The sequence below is a fragment of the Lissotriton helveticus genome, chromosome 1_1 (genome assembly GCF_964261635.1).
Source record: "Lissotriton helveticus chromosome 1_1, aLisHel1.1, whole genome shotgun sequence".
Classification (NCBI taxonomy): domain Eukaryota; kingdom Metazoa; phylum Chordata; class Amphibia; order Caudata; family Salamandridae; genus Lissotriton; species Lissotriton helveticus.
Window position 1 is genome coordinate 1,725,605,653 of NC_136057.1, and position 11,317 is coordinate 1,725,616,969.

The window sequence follows — 11,317 nt, forward strand, 5'->3', positions numbered from 1 at the left end:
CACTAGTAGTGGCTTGTAAATCGCCCACGACGCTGAACAAAATAAAAAACATTTTTCAATTTATATTAAAAATAAGTAATGTAATTCAAAAAATAAAATATTTAAAGATAAATACTTTAAAACAATGTAGTAAATCAGTAAAAAAAATATAACAATTAATACATTTGAAAATTATCATTTACAAAACCTTTGAAATTCACTGAAAAAAACATAGGTTTCAGCCACGTTATAGTTAGGAATTAGCATTTAAAAAACCTTAGAATTTCATTGAAAAAACCATAGGTTTCAGCCACGTTATAGTTAGGAATTAGCATTTAAAAAACGTTAGAAATTCATTGAAAAAACCATAGGTTTCACACATATTATAGTTAGCTGGACTTTTCACTCATACAAAACCATTGAAATTCCCCAGTTACAGTTAGTTCAGCTAACTATAACTCGCGTGCCCGCAATGCACTGCTGATGACGTCACATATTTCATCACTCATGACATGGTCAGTGACATCACTCATGACATCACTGATGACATCTCAAATGACATCACTGATGACATCACTGATGACACCATCCTTGTGAAAGAGTGGCAGACCTCCTCTCACCCTAATATAACCTTTGATACACACATTCAAAAATAGAAACAAAAATTTTCAAAAAAATTGAGATACCAGTTACTACAACCTATTCAGTAATTCCAACATCTACATACACATCCACTCATTCACCAACAGTTCTATATAGTCACTCATACATGTACTCACTCATCATATGTACTGATACACCTATACATCCTGTTACACACCGATACTCATCCATAGAGTTACTCACACACATACTCACACAAGCAAATAAACTATCAAACATCCATTTACTTGCATATACAGCTATACACACACAACTACACTTACTTCTACAGAAACGTAGACATACTTACTCTCTTAAACAATCACTTATAGAAACACATACTTATTTATATTATAAAGGAACTATTCCAATCTCTCACTCTCACATATACTCACTTATATACATCAATACTCACATATACTAGTTTAAAACACATGTAGTTACTCATAAAGATACTATTGAGACAGTCATTCACTCACTAACACACCCATACACACATTCATCCAACCATACAGTCCTGCACACATGCTATCTTCAAAACACATACAAGCAGTGAGTCAGTCATTCATGCATCTGTGCGCTAAGTAATACCCGCCACCAAACCATACAGACACTCATTCTGATACTCAAAAAACCAACTAATAACCCATATACACACTCATGTAGGTACTCACCAACCCATGCAGCCACTTATATACAATGTGAGGCACTGATATAGATATTTAAATATTTAAACATTGCTCGCTATAGATCTATTCACTAAGATATACTTAATACGTCAGTTATACAATCAATTTTACAAAACAACCATCCATTTAGACACTTTTTTACCCATTTATTCTTCCATCGACCTTTAGATATAGATATATAAAAATATTTATTTTTCAGAAACACACACATTTACTGGATGATGTCATCAGTGATGTCATCAGTGATGTCATTTGAGATGTCATCAGTGATGTCTTGAGTGATGTCACTGACCATGTGATGAGTGATGTAATATGTGACGTCATCAGCAGTGCATTGCAGGCACGCAAGTTATAGTTAGCTGAACTAACTACAACCGGGGAATTTCAATGGTTTTGTATGAGAGAAATGTCCAGCTAACTATTACATGTGTGAAACCTGTGGTTTTTTTCAGTGAATTTCCAAGGTTTTTTAAATGCTAATTCCTAACTATAACGTGGCTGAAACCTATGTTTTTTTCTATATATATTATATTGCGATGCAGAAATCCAACAGGAAACAAGGAATTCAGCGAGCCCACAAGGTAGTTGCAGCAGGTAAGTTTATTCCTGGCAAGAAAGACAATATATTAAGCCCGGGCGTAGTGGGCGTAGTGGGGCTCTGCGGAGCTACACGGAGTGGGCGAGAAGCTACGCCCACTCCCGCACTCCGCGTAGCCCCACTACGCACCTCCCTCCCGCTCTCCTCTACATACATTATTTAAGCAAAATACCCTTAATAAAGCAATTTTAAAGCATTTACCATGTCCGGGGCTCGTCCGGGGATCCCTCTTGGAATCGCGTCGTCATGGATACCAATGCGCATGCGCGGGCGGCCGCGCATGCGCATTTCTCCTGAGAAATGCGCATGCTCGGGCGGCCGCGCATGCGCATTGGTATCTATGAAGGGACGCTATTCCAAGAGGGAGCCCCGGACGAGCCCCGGACACGGTAAGTGCTTTAAACTTGTTTTATTAAGGGTATTTTGCTTAAATAATGTATGTAGGGGAGGGCGGGAGGGCGGGAGGGAGGCGGGTGGCGGCCGACTCGGCTACGCTCACGGAGTGGGCGTAGTGTTGCCGGCTACGCTGTCTACGCAAAATGCGTAGGAGGCAACACTACGCCTACTCCGTGGGCGTAGCCGATTCGGACGCCCAGGCTTACAATATATATATATAACCTATTGGCAGTCGCCAGTAGGTAGGTATAGTTAGGACCTATTATCCATAGCAAAAGTGTTTTTTGATTTGCCAATATCTTTGGCGCCGTTTGACGAATCTTGGTGAAATCTTCAGAACTAATGGTTCACTCTGGTCAGCTTCTGTCTTGAAAGTTTGGGGGCGATTCGCCATGTGGGGGCTGAGAAAAAAGGGGGTTCCAAAATGTGTTTTCTCCATGTTAATTTCCAAAGGAATTTTTAAACAGGTTACAGCTGAACTGCTGAACGGAATTACACAAAATTTGGCAAAAAGGTAGGTCCTGGTCTAGAAATCTTGCTTTTTAAAAAAATGGTGTAAATCTGTGCAGCAGTTTCAGAACGATTCAAAAAATAAAAATATATATATCTGAGCACCAAGGAGGATTTGCGAACCCTCCCGAGCATGAGCTGACTACTGATTGGCTGCCAACACTCCAAACCAAGAAGTTTTGGTAGCCACCTTGTGACTCGGTAACCGAGTGACAAGAAAACAGTGGAAAAAAACTAAAAAAACAAGAAAAGGGGGCAGGGTAGAAACACCCTGACCCCCTAGGCCTGCTCAGGGGGTCCCACAAGGACCCCCTGGAGCAAAACAAGTATTTGTTTTAAACGGCCAAATTCACGATGAGTGCGCGAATCCTGCCAAAAATATTAAAAAAATGAAGTGCAGGCTTCTGCGCTTCATTATCTGTAAGCCCCCAGGTGGGCCAGGTCCTCGGGGCAATGTTTATAATGTATGCAGGGTCCAGCGGGGCCCGGCGAGGCCCCCATAGTCCCGGGGACCGCCACCTCCCCGGAGCTATTGAAATATATGCGGGGCATGCAGCCCCCCGCAGCCCTGCGCACCGCCACCTCCCTGGAGCTTGAACAAAAATGCGTGGGGTGGCTCCTGCCCCCCCCACGCTGCCCAAGGGACTGCCACCTACCTTGGGCTTAAATCAAGAAAATTGGTGTGGATGGCTCCTGCCCCCCCCCGCACTGCCCCTGGGACCACCACCTCCACAGGGCACTAATTATTTACATAGGGGTCCGTTATGGACCCACGGGCCCTGAGGACCACCACCTCCTTGGGGCTTTAAAAATGAAGAAGGGAGGGGGGCCATGCAGCCCCCCTCCTAGAGCCCTTGATGGCCTGGACACATCCACCCCCAGGGCAGGCTCCTGCAATGTCCTGGAGTTCCCACCCCCAGGACATTGCTGTTTGCTATGGCAGGGCGGGAGCCGCCCTGTCATCGCAAACTCTCCCTTGGTTTTTGGACGCGAGAGCAGGAAACCTGCTCTTGTGTCCAAAACCCAAAGCAGAATTTCTTTTGGGCAAGGGGAGCTGCATGTTAGCAGCTCCACCTGACCAAAAGCAATGCTGGCTCTCGCAGAAGGCGGGGAGCCGGCAGGGACCGTGGGGACATTAGGGCTCCCTCCATGGTCCCCAATGGTAAGGGCTGGCCCTAAGGGATGGGGTCCCCGGGCCAGAAGTGTCCCAGGAGGGGGGCCACTCGGTCTCCCTCCCATTGAATAATAATAAAAAAAAACGGCAGGCCGGCCGGCCCCGGGGGATGGGTTTCCCAGGGCCCCAAAAATGTTAATAAAAGTGGGGCCACACAACCCCCTTCTAAAAAAAAATATTTTAAAAAAAAGCTGGCATCTCGCCAGAGGCCCCGCCCCCTCCCTAAACCACTCTGCAAATGCGCCCCCTGCCGCATTCTAAGTTGGAGAATTAAGTCCCCTTGAACACTGAGGGTCCCTGGGGGCCAACTAGACCACCAGGTAACACCAGTAGGTGCCACACAGCTGGATTTCAGAGAGGTGGTCCGATGCCATGCCCCTTTTTACATCACTCTGCAAACGTGCTTCTGGGCACTCTGCTGGTGGGGCGATGAGGTCCTCTTGTATCCTGAGGACCTGAGGACACAAGTGGACTTCATCCCCCGAGCAGCAGTGCGCCAGGAGCCGCGCTGGCAACATGGTGTAAAAAGGGGGCGTGGCCTCGGACCCGTCTCAGCAATCCAGTTGTGTGGGACTTACTGGAGGTACCTGGTGGGCTAGTTGGCCCCCAGGGACCCTCAGTATTCAAGGGGACCTAATCCCCCAACATAGAACGCGCCAGGAGGGTCATTTGCAGAGTGGTGGAGAAAGGGGGCATGGTCTGTGTCCAGCTTTCAGCAATCCCACTATCTGGGACATACTGGAGGTATCAGATAGGCTAGTTGGCCCCCAAGGACCCCCAGCAGCAAAGGGAACTTTAATCCCCATCCAAGAGCGTGCCAGGAAGTGCGTTTGCAGAGTGGTGGGAAAAGGGGGCGTGGCCTGCTATGACAACTTAGCAATCCTGCTGTGTGAGTATTACTGGAGGAAATAGGAGGAGGAGTTGGCCCCCAAGGATATCCTTGAGGGCCAACTACCCATCTTCTTAACTCCAGTAAGTCTCACACAGTGGGATTGCTAAGACGTCTTTGGAGGCCATGCCCTACTTTCTCCACCACTCTGCAAACGTGCCTCCTGGAAGACTATGGGATGGGGAATGAAGTCCAATTTACTCCTGAGCGACTTTGGGGGCCAAGAAGCCCTCCTGGTACCTCTTGTAAGTCCTACACAGCGGAATTCCTGAGCGTTGGTCAGAGGCCCAGCACCCTTTCTCTATCACTCTGCAAACATGACTACTAGTTAAAGTAGCATGTTTCTGCACCTCTGACTTAGAGGAGGTTTTAAACCCCACAGCCCTATTATATACTAGGGCCTTACGGGGAAGGTCATGCCAATCACAGGGGTTACCAAACCCATAGTGTACCCTAGTGTATGTAGGTGTTTTCACTGTATTCTAAGTGTCTTTTATCATAGCACTGGCTCTAGGCCTGGTTAGTCAGGGTCAGTTACCACCACTACCCGTCAGCAAAAAGTTGTGGGCACAGGATGACTTTGCAACAAGTCCTCTTTCTTCACCTCTGTTGGTTCTTTCTACATTTCTTTTGCTTTTTTCTGCGCCTTTCTTCCTCTTTCTGCACATGTCCTAGCTCTGTAGGTATAGTTAGAAATTAGCATTCCAAAAATCTTTTAAATTCACTGAAAAAAATACAGGTTTCTGGGACATTGTAATTAGAAATTTGCATTTTAAAAACCCTAGAAATTCACTGAAAAAAACACAGGTTTCGGGGACGTCATAGTTAGAAATTAGCATTTAAAAAACCTTAGAAATTCACTGAAAAAACCGCAGGTTTCAGGGACGTTATAGTTTGAAATTAGTATTTAAAAAACCTTAGAAATTCACTGAAAAAACCACAGGTATCGGGGATGTTATAGTTAGTTGGATATTTCACTCGTACAAAACCTGAGAAATTCAGCTGTTGTTAGTTACGCTAACTATAACTCGTGCCCCTGCAATACACTGCTGATGAAGTCACATATTACATCATTCATGACATGGTCAGTGACATCACTGATGACATCATTGATGACATATCAATTGACATCACTGATTACATCAGCCATGTGATAATCTGATGCACCTCCTCATACCCTAATATAACCTTTCATGAAACCACTCTAAAATACAAACTACCATTTTTGAAACTATAGATACACCAATACCAGTTACTACATACCCACTCACTGATTCCTAGGTCTACACACATCCATTCATTCACCCATACAGTCACTCATACATGTAATCACTCACCAATACAGCACTATCATTTGCACTCATACACCTATACAGAGACTCACACACTGTCAGTCATGCAAAGAATCAATCACACTCCCATTTACTCACCTATACAGTTATACACACACCACTCACTTATTCATGCACATACAAACACATGCTTACTCTCTTACACAATCACTGATACAAGCACACACTCATCCATACAGCCACACTCACAATCACTCATTCTCACATATTGTCATTTATATACTCTAACACTCACATATACTGACTTTCACATATATAGTTACTCACACATGTACCACCGAGACATCCATTCACTCACCAACACACACATACATACACTTACCCACTCATAAAGCCCTTCCCAGATACAATCTTGAACCCAAACACCCAGTGAATCACCCACTCACACATCTATGCACAGTCACATACCCCCCACCCACCCACACAGACACTTAGACATCCGTACAGATACTCAGACAACCAATCAATAACCCATATAGACTTGTAGCTACTCACTAACCCATGCAGCCGCTTACACACCAACAGACAGACTGATACTGACCTTCACACAGTTTATTCACTAACCCATACATTCAGTAAGCCATGTTTAAACACTCACTAATACAGTCAGTCACGCACTTACTAAATCATCCATTCAGACACTTATACACCCACTCATTCTTCAATACACCTTGGCACATATATATATATATATATATATATATATATATATATATATATATTACCTACTGGCGGTCGCCAGTAGGTAGTTATAGTTAGGATCGTTTTCCATAGGAAATCCACAACATTCTATTGGGAATAACTTTGGCGCCGAATGAGGGATCTGCCTGTAATTATCCTTAACTTTGCCTCGCTGCGCTCCGCTCCTTCCCTGAAAGTTTCAGGGGGATCCGTCAAGCGGGAGCGGAGATAAAAGGGGGGTCCCAAAACGTGTTTTCCCCATGTTAATTTCCATAGGGCGGTTGGACTCACGGCTGAATGGATTTCCACCAAACTTGGCAAAATTGTAGGGACTGGTACCCCGATGTGCCTTTGCTATGTCTCAAGATATATGCTCCAGTGGTTTTTACGAAAATTAACTTTGAAAAAATATATATTGGGCTACATTGGGCTATATATATGTTAGAGCCCAAATGTAGCCCAATGTAGCCCAATGTTGCCCAATGTAGCCCAAAAATGGCCACCAGAGACAAAAAAAACAAATGTAGCCCAAATATCAGCCCGATGTAGCCCAACTATAGCTCAATGACAGAATGTCCCAGAGTGTTCTAAAGAACAACTAGAGCGCTAACAGTCTTACTTATGACAAAAGTATGGCACACCTGAAGTCATCTTGATTGGAATAAAGTGTTAACACTTAAAACATTTAATTTGCAAAGGAACAAAATGAGGGGGTTCATTTTGCCATAGAAATTATGATTAGTGCTGAAGAAAGAAAAATTAGGGCACATTTTGAGTGACTTCTCAAATCCTCTTATATTTCATTAAAAAAATTCTGATATGCAGTCTCCCAAGATGGCCACCAGAGACAAAAGAGCCCAAATGTAGCCCAAATATCAGCCAGATGTAGCCCAACTATAGCCCAAGACAGAATGTCCCAGAGTGTTCTAAAGAACTACTAGAACGCTAACAGTCTTACTTATGACAAAAGTATGACACACCTGAAGTCATCTTGATTGGAATAAAGTGGTAACGCTTAATACATTTAATTTGAAAAGGAACAAAATGAGGGGTTTCATTTTGCCATAGAAATTTTATATATATATATATATATATATATGTATATATATATATATATATATATATATATATACACCAAAGCCGTGCTTCACACAGCGTACCTAGGCACAGCAATAACGGACGCCAAACGATTATAGAGTGCAGCAGTCGTGGATTTATTCTTTAGAAAGATGGTCAGCTAGCGAGAGTAACACTCGACGCGTTTCGGGATTTTCTCCCTTGGTCACGAGTGTTTGACCATATGGTTCATTGGTTAATATAAACATGTGACATAATGTGAGTGAAAACAGACTCAAGAAACAAAACTGTCGTATTTAAACACACAGAACGTTAGATGTAATGAGTCTGACACAAATAACAAAAATAAAAATAAACATAAAACAGATGCTTGCATGTCATTTGGGAAATGAAAATAATTGCGCAAGTGCGCTTTTCTATTGGCATAAACACATTCTAAATCACATTGGATCTCTCATCTAGGTTCAAAGGAGTAAAGGAAAGAAGTACTCTGCCATTTTTATATTTGCTTTTGTGTATGCAAAATAATAATTTCATGCCCAAGTGGGCAATTAAATACTCTATACAAAGACCAAAATAAATGGAATCAACCCTTTCCTGCCCACTGGGCAAAAAATAAATTCATAAACAATGAACCCAGGAAGTCCACATCTTAACTGGCAAGATGAAGCCCAAGTGGGCTAGGTAGTCCTGTAATTTATATAATTCAATGCCAATCATATACTGAACAAAATCCCTTCTTCAATTGGACATGCCTCATCTGAAAAACAATAAACAAAATGAAATTGTGTCACATAAAGAAATTCTAAACATACAGTCAAAAATAGTTAAAATCATATACAGCTCTGCTCATCAGCTAATCAGACACAAAATACAATTGCAATTGAGAATGCAGAACATCAAAGTAATGATAATCAGTCTGAAGAGAGCGGGACCAGTCTTGCCAGTGGCAGTGGCATCACGAGTGGCAGTGATTTCTCAATTGTGCATGAATACACTGGAGTAAAAACCAGCATTTTAACCGAGTTCGATCTTGTGGCCATAAGCAGATATTCAAACAACAGATCGGACGGATTTCCAAAACGAGGAAGAGGAGGCAAAGGAAAAAGAGGAGACAACAAGCCATCAGGAAATGCAAGCAGCCCAGTGGGAAGTCGAACAAGGGGGCAAGCAAAGAAAACATAATGGAGGAGAAGACGGTGATCAACTTATCAACAAGGACACTAAGTAAGATTGACATTGATTTACTTTCTAGAGGCTTGTCATTTTGTCCGACGAACACATTTGACTATACACAAAGTCGGATAGATTTATTCTTTTTTACTCGCAAATTGCGTTTAAAGAAATGGCACGCCACAAAAGTTAATTCAAGTAACATCACTGCACAACAGTCAACAAGTGACTTACAAATAGCAGATATTGAACTACTACATACAATGAATGTATTAGCAGACTCTAACATAAGTAGTAGTGATCCCATCTCCAGTTTAGAGCTTGAGAATATCCCCTTTAACATGAACACCAATAGCGGGTTTAGACCAAAATCAGTGTTTTTACCCCAAATTAGAAATGACGCAATTGAAGTTTTTGAAAGGGGAGTGAGTAATGAATTGTGGAAAATATCCAAACGTAAAAACCCTTATACGTGGAACAATACAACTAAAGCCCAGCGATCAGCCTTAGACAGTTTGAGAAAAGATCACACCATTGTGATAAAAAAGTCTGATAAAGGCGGTAATGTTGTTGTTATGTCCAAAATAGATTACATTAATGAGGGTTTAAGACAGTTAGCCGAGACGGACAAATATGAGAGAAGCAACAGAATGGAGTATGAACATGCCATCAGACAATCTAACACTCTGTTATTAGAATGGAAAAGGCAGAGACTGATCGAAGAGAGTGAGTATAAATTTTTGGATTGTAAGTTTCCTAAGCTACCTGCTTTATATTTACTCCCCAAGATCCATAAAGATCCACTCAGACCACCAGGGAGACCTATTGTGTCATCGAAGGGGAGCTTTTTAGAAAATATGTCCAGATATGTGGACTTTTTTCTTCAAAGCTATGTTCAGAAACTACCCTCCTACGTGCAAGACACCAGTGATTTCCTACGTAAATTAGACGCAACAGAGTGGAAAGAAGAGTACTCACTATTGACCATGGATGTGTCAGGTTTATATACCTGCATTCCGCATGAGAAAGGAGTTGATGCGTGCAAACATTATCTGAGTAGCAGGTCGGTTTTATATATGGCACATACCGATATGCTATTACAGATGATCACTATCTGTCTCAAAAGTAATTACTTCCTGTTCGATAACAAAATTTACCATCAGACCCTCGGTACATCTATGGGGACCTGCTTTGCTCCATCTTTTGCGGGTCTCTATATGGGGTATTGGGAAGAGGAGGTGGTGAACAGCTTAACACTGTTTAAAGACAAAGTTTCCATGTACATTAGCTACATAGATGATATCTTTTGTACATGGAAGGGGACGGAAGAAGAGGCCAAAGAATTTGTTGATGTACTTAATGTTAACAGTTTTAATCTTCATCTCACCTTCAATTGGTCTAAAACCATGGTTGAATTTCTTGACCTTAAAGTGTTTATTGACAATCAGCGAATTGAGACTTGTTTGTACCGGAAGAGTACAGCAGGAAATAGCCTGTTACATGCTGACAGTTGCCACTCTATGGCACTCATACAAAGTATACCACTTGGTGAGTTTCTTAGAGCAAAACGCAACTGCAGCACTGAAACTACTTTTGAAGCCGAATGCAAAGTTATGACTGAACGTTTTTTGCAACGAGGGTTTAACAAAAAAACTGTCAACAAAGCACTTAATAAGGTACGTCTACGCTCCAGAGAATCACTGTTAAGTACGGATAGGCGGGAGGCGGAAAGACTGAGCAAAGAAGACAATCAAACCTTAAGATTTGTTACCACGTACAGTAAACAAACACAAGCAGTACGCAGATGTCTCAAAACATTTTGGCCGGTACTGAGTACTGATAAAGATTTGATAAAGTGCATTGGGCCTAGTCCACAAATTACATTTAAACGTGCAAGGTCACTTAGAGATACTCTTTGCAAAGCAGTAGAAATCCCCAAAAAGGGAATAGAAGGAATAGAAGGGTTCTTCACATGCAGAAGCTGTAAAGCTTGCAAGAACAGCAAAAATAGAAAGAATTGCATTTTATCTGCTGAGAGCAAACCGTATGTGATAAAGAAGCACACGTCATGTAATACAGAGTATGCTATTTACGCATTATTCTGTCCCTGTGGCCTAGCCTACATTGGCAGCACCATCCACAAAGCCAAGATACGGA